General features: G+C 31.9%; 1 protein-coding gene across 2 annotated transcripts in view; it reads left to right on the top strand.

Annotated features, from left to right (window-relative positions):
- Window positions 1–13,238, top strand: part of LOC128985198 (scaffold protein salvador) — a 59,542-nt gene that overhangs the window by 19,339 nt on the left and 26,965 nt on the right. The window lies entirely within an intron of this gene.

Raw genomic sequence — 13,238 nt, 5'->3', positions numbered from 1 at the left:
ACTTGGTTAACAGTACACACAGACAACAGGTGAAAACCTGTGAAACAGTGATCATTTACATTTTAATGTGTTACAATCGTGTTTGTAAATAATTTATTCTTGTTTGTATGTTTTATAACCTTTTGTAATGTCGCATATTTGCGACCCCCGGTCTACAGCAAAGATAATAGTGAAAATTATCATAGTTTTCTTGAAATAGACCAAACGTCGCATATATGCGACAGTTCATTTTTGTTTGTGTTTTGAGGTAAAAGTAAGTAAAAAAAAACAGATTATTCAAGAACAGTTTATAACTGAACAAATATAAAAGCATAGATAAATCATACTCCCTTAGTAGATTTGTCATCCTTATGGAACAGCTGAAGCCAGTTTTATTGTTAGTTCTGTACGTCCAAATGTAGAGGTTATGTTTTGTTTACAATTTGTTTCTTGTTATTTCAGTAATTTAAAACCTCATTTAACCAAATTAAACGATTTAATCATAAACAATAACTGGTCTCCTAGTTATATAAGCAAATAGTAAAGCACAAATCATGAAAATAATCCTAAAATAATAGAAACAAAATGTTGTCTACCCCAGCGATTGGTGTGGACGTACATGAACTAGACACGAAAAACAAACTTCAATATTTACAATGAGATGAGGAGTCTACTTGTGTTGCTTAGTCTATGATAAAAGCTACAGAGGATAATGCAGCATAAATACTACATACATACATACAGTGATGCAGAAAAGTAAAGACCAGTTTTTCCAACTATCGTATGAAGTCACCAATCATCATATCCACAGACCAAGCGACGCAGTTGTGCGTCAGACATCTTTGTAGACCACTGCAGGGAATTTAGTGCCTTCAAATAGACCGTTACAAAGATATAAGCATTTTAATAACATTAGAACCCCGACGCAAATATGCGTCGTCAGTCTATTTTAATGTGACTAGCCGTGACAGTCTATGGGTGGAAACCGGCCGTCGCATATGTGCGTCGCTGGTACATGTGAATGAAAAATTTCGTGCTATTGCAGTAGCGAACGTGTTAAAGCCCACGGGACCCTGCTACGGTAGTTTTTGGCGTAATCATGCCCATTATTTATATATGGAGGTAGAAAATAAATAAATAATTAAAATGGGATAGAATAAGGTAGAAGCTAGTCAGGTTTTCCCCATTTTACAACCAAAAATCGTAATATTTCAGCTATTTCATATTCGATCTTTTTGATCTTGGTATCGTTTGATAGGGAATTGTAAAAGTGCTAAATAAAAGTGTTTTTGATTTTTTTTTATAAAATCAGGCATTTTCGAGTAATTTAAGTTTAAAAAATAACGGCCGCCATTATGAAATGTTAAGTTGAATCAAGATTAACTTTTTTATAACATGGGACTCTTTTACCTTAACATACATACCAAATTCCATAAGATTGGTTGAAATAATTCAAAGATAAAAAAGTTTATGTAAATATTACAAAATGGTGGATATCTGGTTAATGAAGCGATTTTGGAAAAAATGTTATTCATGATTTTCTCTTTATTTTGACCCAAGGAATCAATTTGTATATTATGTCCTCACTTTTTTTAACACCCTGTATTACCTAACTATGCATTAAAAATATAATAAAAATTAAAAAGTGACAAAATTTATAATAAAATTATCATTATCCCGGCCGGGATTTGAACCAGGGACTCCACAGTAGAAGCCCGCTCACTAAGCCACCACACCACAGCCTCTTCATATCCGGTACCGTAACAAAAGCCATTACGAATACGATAAACTGTATTAGGTTGTCGTAATTTAACTTAGACAAGCTTTTCCTCCGACATTGTGTAATTTCAAGAATGTAATTATTAATAACGCCCAATTACGTGACATTGATATTTAAGCTGTTTGATAGCAAAGATACAATTAATTAATGATTAGTTTAATATTCTTATACAATTTGAACATAAGCCGTCACTTTTAAGATGTTGTATTTAAAATTGTACAATAGGTGTATGTGTAGTAAATAACGGATTGTTTTGTCATCTCGGTCAGATATCTGGATACTATGGTTTAAAGAACCTACATTTTTTGATTTAATAGAAGAATTTAAGTTTGTGTATAAATCTATATAATTAATGGGACGCAACATGAAATTTTGTCGGTTAAACTCCTCCGCCATTTCTTAACCGATTTTATCCATTGGAAAGAGCGTGACCTGTAGATTCATGCAAACTGACCTTACATTTTTGAAAAAGTCTCTTGGGCTCTGCCCCAGTGGCTTTTAAAGTTCCCATGCTACCTTATAAAGAACATAATTGTTTACATTTTGATCAGCTGTATAATTTAATTGCTGTTATTTATTTTTTCAATTAAATGAAACGCATTGGGTACATTTACTGATTTTGTTCAAATTAAATATTTACTATTTTAATTTACATTCGTACATGTTACAAAGTAAAAAATCGAGAAAGCCTGGACAATTTTATATATTTTACCAAATAAGAAAAATGAATTGACAGGGTACTGTAATTCTTGAGCAATCATTGAAAGAACCGATTTGTTAACCATGGAAACATAGAAAAGTCATAGAACGCTACCAAGTAGAAGAAATAGAGATTAAAAAAAAAAAATACTATTACAGACAATGTAGACCAGTATTACAGTATGACAATTTATTACAGTATTATATTGTCTGTGATACTATCTTTATCATCCTATAATGAAGAACACCTACAATATGAAGATTCCCACAAACAATGAACAAGGTCAGCCGAAGTGCTATTTTGTAGGAAACACTGACTTAACTTTATGATGATTGGCAAAGGAGACCCCTCTAAGGCCGAATTAAACTGGTCCGGCAAGGACATTAAATATATGTTTTCATAAAAGTCAAGTGATTTTAAAATAATATGACTACATCCAAGAAACCTTAATAAAACTTTCATTGAAGGATTCACATTATTAACATTATTATTCACATTCAAGGGAAACAAAAAACCATCTGAACAACATAAGGCCTTTCAATTCTGCATTTTTTCAGGTAAATATAACTTACGTTATAACACTAACTAGCCAAAATTAATGCAAATTGAACCAAATAAAATTGTGACAGAGAGGTTATGCAGAAAATCAGGCAGTTCTTAAGTAAACAAAATTTTATCGCTATAAAAAATAACTGAAATTTGTAAACGTACTGGCGACAATGGGTAGTACCATGCTGACTACATTATCATTGACGAAGATCAACATGGACAACCTAATGCGGCTATAAGTGGAAAACAAAAAACCAGATCAGCTTTTGAAAAATGATAAAATATTTACAAGTAATGTTTATTATATGGAACTGTTAGGTACGTAATCTATGAGTTGACTCTTTTAAACTCATCAGAAATTATGACTTTTATTCGTTTTTAAATAAGTTATTTGTTTTTAAATAACTACTTAACTTCTTTGCAATTTGCTCAATTTCGAGCAACATGTACACTAGTGCATATTAAAATTGATAACAAATAACATTTTTACTAACTACATATTTTTAAAACTAATCATTTTCAATATATATATATATATATATACACACATATAAATATAAATATATATTTTTGTTATATATATTACCATTACACAGAAATTAATGAAATTATATTTATTGTAATATAAGTATAAAATAGTGAACATTTTCAAACATTTTTATTCAAAAGGGGTAGGCTATAATGTTTGTAATCCATAAAACACCTAATACTATAATATAAATGGAAGTTAATGTGATAATTAATTTGCAGTTTACATCATCAAAATACAATTAGTATTGTACAATCATGATGTGTTTGGTTGGTAGTGAGTGGTTGGTACACAAACAGGAATTGGTTGGTACCATTGGAAAGAACTTAAGTTGTTCTTTATTTTCATATAGGCTAGAGAACTTTGTCATACGACGTTAGGAAGTCTGAAAAATATTTTTTTGAAAACAGCTGTTTTGTCAGTTGGCCATTTTGCCCAAATGCCGTTTAAATGGTGGTGTCTAAATCACAAATAAATATGTTGATAATTGACATAGAGTGATGAGAGTCATACCTATTTGAAGCTAAGAAAACGTTCTATCTCTATGTTTTGGTGACTTTCAGTATTGAGATTCAGGTGACACATTATTGTAACTGGAAATACAAGTTGTTTGCGTTCTGCTCGCCGGAATCTAAGTAAGGTTTACAAAACAGTGCGGCTACATTATTATCTGTGCTAATTCATCAGAGGTTAGTGTTTTAGTGTAAAAGAAGTGTATTGTCAGGTAGTGTATGATTTAGTAGTATTATTTATCCATATTATGATGGATAAGTATTATTATTTATTTCCAAATTCGTGTCGTTAAAATAATGATTGTTTAGAGGCTATGCCTATTAGCCTAGGCCTAAATCATAGCCTAGCCTACAATCGTATGTGTGTCTCACACCAGAATAATGCTTCTGGAACCTTTATTTGTTTGTATTTCTGTGTATATATATGTATATTTTCGTGTTCAGAAATATATTTCCTATAAATACTGTGGCCCTTTGGTGAGATTGATGGTGTGAAAACTGATTATTGATTCTGTGGTGATGTGATGTATTGATTGTAATTAAGTGAAATGTGTTGGTAATTGGCTGTTGTGGGTGTTAGGGCCTGGAGGACCCTAACATGTTGCAATTAAGAAAGTGCTGTACTCTACTACCATCTAGAAATGACAATTAAATTGGAAACGTTGTTGGGGAACCAGAGGGCGGAAATCTTTACCCAGACCAGAAGCAGGCCAAGCCAGCTTTGATTACTTATTTTTAACTATTTAAAAGAACTATAGCTAACCTTCCAAACTAAACTGGTAGATAGTGTAAATGGTAATGAATAAAAAACAGGTAAATATCACTCCCTAACTCATTACTGAATCAATTTGGACTCATAAGGCGATTCCTGAAACAATTGATACTTAAGCCTTCAACGTGGTGATTTTTGCATGTCTAGGAATGATTACCTCGTTAAGCGAGGTAATCATATAATTTGGAATTTACATTTCTGCGAATGGGGCGAAAGCCTGCCGGCTTCCCCTTAAATAATTAAACTAGCCTATCATCCTGGTCTTAGCTCTACTTAATAATTAATTATAGACTCATCCTGATAAAACGAAGGCATGTCGATCTCAGTAAACGGACAATCAGAAAATCCAACGAAGGGGACGGAGGCCGGCGACAGACAAGACCGAGGAAAACTCGATTTCGTAGCTCCTTGACGTTTCTCAAAAAAAAGGCAAGCGGCAGACCGAAGGAGGCGCGCCGATCGCAAGGCCAGCGATTTAGTTGTGTGGCACTATATAAAATAGTGGCGCTGAGCGTCACAATACATGTAATATTTATCATATTATAGTAAAGTAAGTACAAAAATGAAATCTAATTTTAAATAACTAATTTTTGTCTCCGAAAAAATTAAAATTTTGTTTTTCAAGTCATATAAAGTAATTGCAACAGTTCATAAAATTTTGTATAATTAAATAATATATAAATAGCCTATTACCAGTCAATTAAGCCTAAAAGCCTATTTAAAATATACTATGTTTAAAATCTATTTCAAACACAAGCTAAAGTAAAAATAATTATATATATCCAAACATAATCTCAAAAAGTAATTTACCCAAATTAAATTTCATATACTATAAATTGGCCTAAGTGACTAAAAAGTAACAGTGAACATCAAGATCTAGAAGACCTGAATACATTGTTGCTGAAAAACATGTGTTAGGTAACAACTGGATTTCCTTCTTCTACCATGAACTAGCCTGATAAAAGTGTAAAAACTAGTTTGTATGATTTTTATATTATAATATTTTCTAGTAAAAAGTGAAAAGCTAAACCAATAGTCTAATTATTTCAAATAGTTTAAACAAGAAGAAATGTGGAAACTTGGAAGAAACTTGGTAATCTCCATCTTATTATTACAGACAATTCTATTTAGGTGTTGGACAATTTGAGAACATTAGCCTAATTCTGAGGTGGATCGAGTAGCCTCCTAGCTGTTAAAATTTATATTCTTGATTCAAGTAAAGACTTTTGTTTTAGAACAATCTTATCCAAATTCGATATAAAATTATTTAGTAAAAAAGAAATCAAAGGCTAACTTTATTATCATAAAAAAAAGTTTCAAATTAAAAAAGGCTATTAGCAAGGAAATTGGTAATAAAAGAGAGTTCCAAGCATGAACCTAAAAACCCTGAGGTTGCAATTGGCGCCGCAACGAGTGGGGCTCTCTTATTGACCAAACCTTGCTAATAATACAAGTAGGCCTAGCTTATGTGTTTGAAATAGCGATTTTTAGGTTAAACTAAGAATAGCCTATAAGAGTGTTGTACTATTATAAAGGTATCTAAGTTAAGATTCCCCACCTGTTTCCCTTTTCATAATTATCAGTCACCTGTTAGTTAAAGATATCCAAGATGACGAGTCAATACAATTTACGCCCAAACCCTAAACCCTCTAGGAAACTAGTCGAAAACAGCGGGGATAGTGACGATAATAATCAAGACGACAACAACATTGAAATTCACACAAACACTAACACCAGCGATATTAGTGAAGATGAATCATGCACACTAACAGCGAAAAGCCCTAAAACATTATCACAACAAACACACGCAGAAGCAGAAAACAAATCCTTCGATGAGCAATCATTCCACGATTCCGAGTCATCGCGATCGGAAATTGTAGCTGTAGCCGCAAAGCAAACAAATTTTACCGACCAACACCAAACCAACGTCCCGGTGAACGATGAACCAGGAATGATGGGAATGAATATGACAGCTGATAGGCCTACACTCCTTACGACAGCAACAGAAACACAGCAGCCAATCACAACACAGTTTCATGACGATCAATCACAGCGAGCTTCTCATCAAGCTACAACAAGCACCGTCACTCAACTACCCGACTTTATGGCCCAAATTCAAACGCTATTCCAATCTTTGGATAGTAAAATTATATCGTTGGAAACCAGCATTAAAGATGAAATAAAGACCCACTATAAAATCCTTGACACTAAAATTGAATCTATCACTGAATCACAAAATAAACTACAATTGGAATTAAACTATGTGAAGGAAAATCAACAAAAACAATCAGAGGAAATGAAATCAATTGAATCTAAATTAGCTACCCAAATTGCCGAAAGCTCCTATAATCTAAAAATGGACCTGATAGCAGATCTAAATGCCCATAAAACTGAAGTAAATGGCTTAGTCCATACCCAAAATAAAACTATTAGGGAAGAGATGAGCCAGACTATGAATACTAATTTAAATAATGTTAAAAGTCAAATTCAGGAAACATATGAAACACAAAATAAACAACTCAGACACACAGTAAGTGAAAACACTCAACGGATTCAAGAACAACTAGAACCACAGATTAAAGCAAATCAAGACAGAGTTGAACAAAACATTGAATTAATAGAAAATATGAAAATAACACTAAGTGAACATCATAACAAGATTGAATCTCTACAAAACGAAGCCACTGTTAAACAGAGTACATTCACCCCTAACATTTATGTATCTTGTGGTAGCGGAACTAATGTTGACTCAAACGTACCTAAATTCACTGGACGAGCACACAACCCCAAAGAGTTCTTAAACAAACTGCAAAAATATTACTGTCGCAATTTGGTTCACCAGAGTCCCACAACCGACCCTAAAGAATTCCTAATCGATACGATAGAGATGAGTTTAGAAGGGAGCGCTTCACGATGGTTTTATCTTATCAAAAGTAATATTAATACATGGGATGAGTTTGAGAGCATGTTTCTCATGAAATTTTGGAGCCAATCAGTACAGCGTGGAATTCGACATAGATTGGAAAACGAGAAGTACCGTCCTGGAGGAAAACTGACCCGCTCAGAATACTTTATAGAGAGAGTCATAACGTTGAAATCAATGTCCCCACCTTTGACCGATGAAGAAATTATTACATTGTTAAGCGATCACTTCAGTGAACTAATACAAGATGCCCGCATAGTACAGAATGCCAACACAATATTTGCATTTGAATCGATCCTCCAGCGTGAAGATATAAAAGACGGAAATCGCCGGAATAAACAAAACCATCCCCCATCACACATCAATACACCAGCGACAAACCGAAATGAACCAAGGCCCAACTATAACACACAACCACAAAACAGATATCCTGACCGCACTAATAACATCAACCAAAATGCATACCAACCAAGATATGACATGAAGTATCAACAAAACAATCGACCATACAACCACAACCAACAATACAACAACAGGCCAAACCAACAAAACTGGTTCCCTTACCCACAAGGCAGATTTCCACAAAATTCAAATAATTATCCCACTAGGAACGGAAACCGAACTGAACCCAATTATATGACCCCAGAACAACGACAAATCTGTACCACCATAATCGATAAAACCGACCAACCACATAAGTCGGATTTAAACTAAAGAGCACTGATAGCAAAAATGGCCTACACACTACTTCCCCTCAAAATAATATTCCCTTAATTGTCTCTTCAGTGCAAGAAAATCCCCTCGGAAAAATAAGGCCAAATGTATATAATGAATTAAATAATTGTTATGAAACTGATGTTATCTGTTGTGACAGAGAATTTTTATTAAGTGAAGAAGATGAATCAATTAATGATTCCCACGAGATTAAACAAATTGATTTTCCAGAAATTAGTGTTAAAATTAATAAATTGAAGATAAATGCCCTAATTGACACCGGCTCTAATGTATCATGTATATCGGAAAAATGGTTCCTAGAAAATAAGCACCACATAGGTCATTTTGAAGAATTGCCAATTACAAATACACATATTAAAACCGCTACAGGAGATCGATCTAAGCGCATAACTAAAATCATAATGTTACCTGTAATGATAGAAAATGAAGAAACTCAACTACAAGTTTTACTCATACCAAACTTAGTTAGGAATTTAATAATTGGGAATGATGTATTAAATATATGGCAGTTTGAAATGAATTTTAAAGAAAAAGTTATTAAATTGAAGATTAAAAATAATAATATTACTTTGAAGTTCGGAGAGGTATCTGGTGAAGGTATAAACTGCAATTTTGTATTTGAGCAAAGCCCAAGGCGAAGCATTGAGAACGAAAATAATGATGATAAATATTATGAAGATAATTATGATAGTACAGTATTAATAATGATATGAAAACAAACAACAATCTACATTATATTAATTACAATCCTTACTTAAATATGAGTAAAAATACAGGAAGTCTACGAAGGCGCATTCAAGATCAGTACAATTTTAGGGCATTCAACTTATGTAAGCACTCTAGATGATAAGAAGACATTTGGACCATACGACATTTCAGCACTAAAAAGATATATTCTTCCTCAGCCGAAGATACAAGTTTAATAATCAAAAGTATGTGAATGAAAAATAATAGTATATTTAAAGAAAATTTTAAATTGAAGAAAATTAAATGAAAAGTATGTGTAGAGAGACCATAAACCCATGTAAATAGTTAAATGTAAATAATATAGACACTCCACAAAGTGAATTACATACCAGAAGAAATATATAAATTAAAAAAACATAAAATAGACGCTCTGCAGTGTAATGAAATATTAACTTAATTAAGAAAAGTGTGATGTGAGAAAAGATGTTAAGGAATAATAACTCATATGAACTATAATAATAGTGATGAGAAATTCATATTCCCCATTGTCCCCAATACATAAACAATAGTACTTCCTTTCTCATATCTTTAATGTTATTAATTGTTATAATTTTGTCGTTATATTGTTCATGATTCAATAATTGTGTTGATTAAGTATTTGTATTTCAATAACCATGTTCCACCCATCGTTCTTTATTAATAGTTAAGTCTTCTTTTATTAAATGTTCACATTTCAAACCAAAATTTATTTCACTGTGTATCGAAACCTCATATTACCTGTAATATTCAGTTTCTGCGGGGATATTGCAACAGTTCATAAAATTTTGTATAATTAAATAATATATAAATAGCCTATTACCAGTCAATTAAGCCTAAAAGCCTATTTAAAATATACTATGTTTAAAATCTATTTCAAACACAAGCTAAAGTAAAAATAATTATATATATCCAAACATAATCTCAAAAAGTAATTTACCCAAATTAAATTTCATATACTATAAATTGGCCTAAGTGACTAAAAAGTAACAGTGAACATCAAGATCTAGAAGACCTGAATACATTGTTGCTGAAAAACATGTGTTAGGTAACAACTGGATTTCCTTCTTCTACCATGAACTAGCCTGATAAAAGTGTAAAAACTAGTTTGTATGATTTTTATATTATAATATTTTCTAGTAAAAAGTGAAAAGCTAAACCAATAGTCTAATTATTTCAAATAGTTTAAACAAGAAGAAATGTGGAAACTTGGAAGAAACTTGGTAATCTCCATCTTATTATTACAGACAATTCTATTTAGGTGTTGGACAATTTGAGAACATTAGCCTAATTCTGAGGTGGATCGAGTAGCCTCCTAGCTGTTAAAATTTATATTCTTGATTCAAGTAAAGACTTTTGTTTTAGAACAATCTTATCCAAATTCGATATAAAATTATTTAGTAAAAAAGAAATCAAAGGCTAACTTTATTATCATAAAAAAAAGTTTCAAATTAAAATAGGCTATTAGCAAGGAAATTGGTAATAAAAGAGAGTTCCAAGCATGAACCTAAAAACCCTGAGGTTGCATAATAAAAAAGTTATAAATTCGTACAATATGACATTATTCTGAATAAATGTATTGTTACTTTTAGTAATATAACAACTTTTGTATATAAATTGTATACTTCTGATTATATTTATATTATATGTTTCAAATGTTCAGCGCAAAATTGTTGATATTCCCCAATTTCTGTATTTCCCCCTGTAATTCTGGTAAAAAAATTATTTGAAACAAATCAATCACATTTCCACGTAGGAAAATAAATTGCCTACATTTCATATATCTTAGATTAATTGTAAAAAAATTTGTGTAAAAATGCTTGGTCTCTGCTTTTGAAAATTATTCCTTTTACTTTCTCCCCCTATACGGATATATATGGATGTATATGGAGAAAGTATTGTTTTCGTCAAAATTTTCGAGTTTGAGTTTTGAGTGGATATATTCGTTTTGGGTCCCCCTGGACCCAAAAAAGTGGTTTTCGAAGTGATGTCTTTGTGTGTGTGTGTGTGTGTGTGTGTCTGTGTGTCTGGATGTGTACAGAGCTAGAGACCACACCTGTGGTCCGATTTCGATGAAATTTGGTATGTAGGTTCTAATTCATGGTATCTCCAGGCGTTTTTTTCATTTTTTTGAAATTTTTATTTTTAATGGGGATTTTTCCATAAAACCCCATAAAAAACCGGAAAAATCGGATTTTCTCAAAAACGGCCCGAACGATTTTGATAAAAATTTAGTATGTTGTAGCCCTTTAAATTCTGAAAAAATGGTATAAATCCCATATCTGTAAAAATTACGGTTCAAAATGTATGGTCAAATATGTTATTTTCCCATAAAAACCCCATAAAAAACGAAAAATAGGATTTCAGACAAAAATCCGGTTTTGATTTAACATAGTATGTTATAGTCCTTACAGTTTTGACAGTTTTTTTTTTAATTTTTTAGAAATTTTTATTTTGAATGGGGATTTTCCCATAAAACCCCATAAAATAAAAGAAAAATATGATTTTCCCAAAAATGGCCCGAACGATTTTGATAAAAATTTAGTATGTTATAGTCCTTTATATTCTGAACAAAATGGTACAAATCCCATTTCTGTAAAAATTATGGTTCAAAAGTTATCGTAAATTATGTCATTTTCCCATAAAACCCCCATAAAATAACAGAAAAATATGATTTTCCCAAAAATGGCCCGAACCATTTTGATAAAAATTTAGCATGTTATAGTGCTTTAAATTCTGAACAATATTGTACAAATCCCATTTGCGTATATTTACTCTCACCACTTACACATAATAAAGGTTGTTTACAAACTTATGGGAGAAAGTATGTGTCAGAATGCTGATACCGTTTATTTTTTATTTTTTTATTTTTTCACACTTTGCAAAAAAATCACAGGGATTCCTGATATTTTCTTTTATTCAAAATCTCCTTTCTTTTCTGAACAAAACAATTGTGAATATGACTAGGTTATGAACAGTACTTTAGGCACTGCGAACTGTTAAAAAAAACCTCTGCATTAAATAGGCCAGGGCAGTCCTACGGTTAAACACACTTACTCAAACAAAACAAAAATTGCCTAACTACGTACAGCAAAAAATCTTGTAAAGAACAAACCAAAAGATAGACTAGACTAGTAAACTGCTGGTACCGTTGTCATCATAGACTACTAGCTACTACTAAATCATGTTTCAGAACAGAAGAATATGGATAAAAACATTAAATAACTCATAAAACATCATAAAATCATAGTACTTAAGTCTTAGAGATATTAACAACAGTCGTAAAATAAGATAAATATGACAATGATGTAAAACAACACTTATTATTATTCTCTTTGTTCTTCTATTCTTTCTTTGGTTTCTCTTCATTCACACATTCAACGAGTTGTCATGGTTACTAATCACCCAACCACAAACTGTTGTGACATAGTAAGTGCATAGCAGACAGATTGTCAATGCAAGCGGATAGTTTGACCTTGAAGCTATAGATCAATATTAACTTTTCTTGCTTCCATTTTATTATTTTTGTCACATAAACTTTGATGTTTAAAAGCAATAACGGAGGAACGTACTGCATATGAAAACTGCATGTAAAAAATGGTCAGAAATAGTTAAATATACAGTGCATTTCAACATATTAGACTGAAAAACACAATTTAGAAAATTTTCTTGGTATTTTTTTGAGGTTGTGGGTAACATACGGTAATTTATGAAGTATCAATAGACCACGGTTGATCCGCCACCGGTTAATCGACGTTCTACTGTATGTTGTCTAAATGATTATGACATTGATGGGCGATGTTCAGGATTTTTTCGTGATCACGGGTTCTGCATTGGTTAATGAAGATTTTTGTTGATGGGGATTAAAATTAGTTTTTTAAAATCTTTCTTCAAGTGATTCAGGTAGTTGGAGTTCTACTGTATATTAGCGTAGTCACAAAATTGGACTGAAATGGTGGTGAAAAGTATGTTGAACATCACACATTTCCTGATAACACAAATCCTTCAAGGCTGAAAAATAATTCAATTTACTGTG

This window comes from Macrosteles quadrilineatus, unplaced genomic scaffold (genome assembly GCF_028750875.1).
Source record: "Macrosteles quadrilineatus isolate MER2022 unplaced genomic scaffold, UCM_ALF_1.0 Scaffold_1__1_contigs__length_201487025, whole genome shotgun sequence".
Classification (NCBI taxonomy): domain Eukaryota; kingdom Metazoa; phylum Arthropoda; class Insecta; order Hemiptera; family Cicadellidae; genus Macrosteles; species Macrosteles quadrilineatus.
The sequence above is the reverse complement of the archived record's forward strand: the minus strand, read 5'-3'. Positions and strand labels throughout refer to the sequence as shown.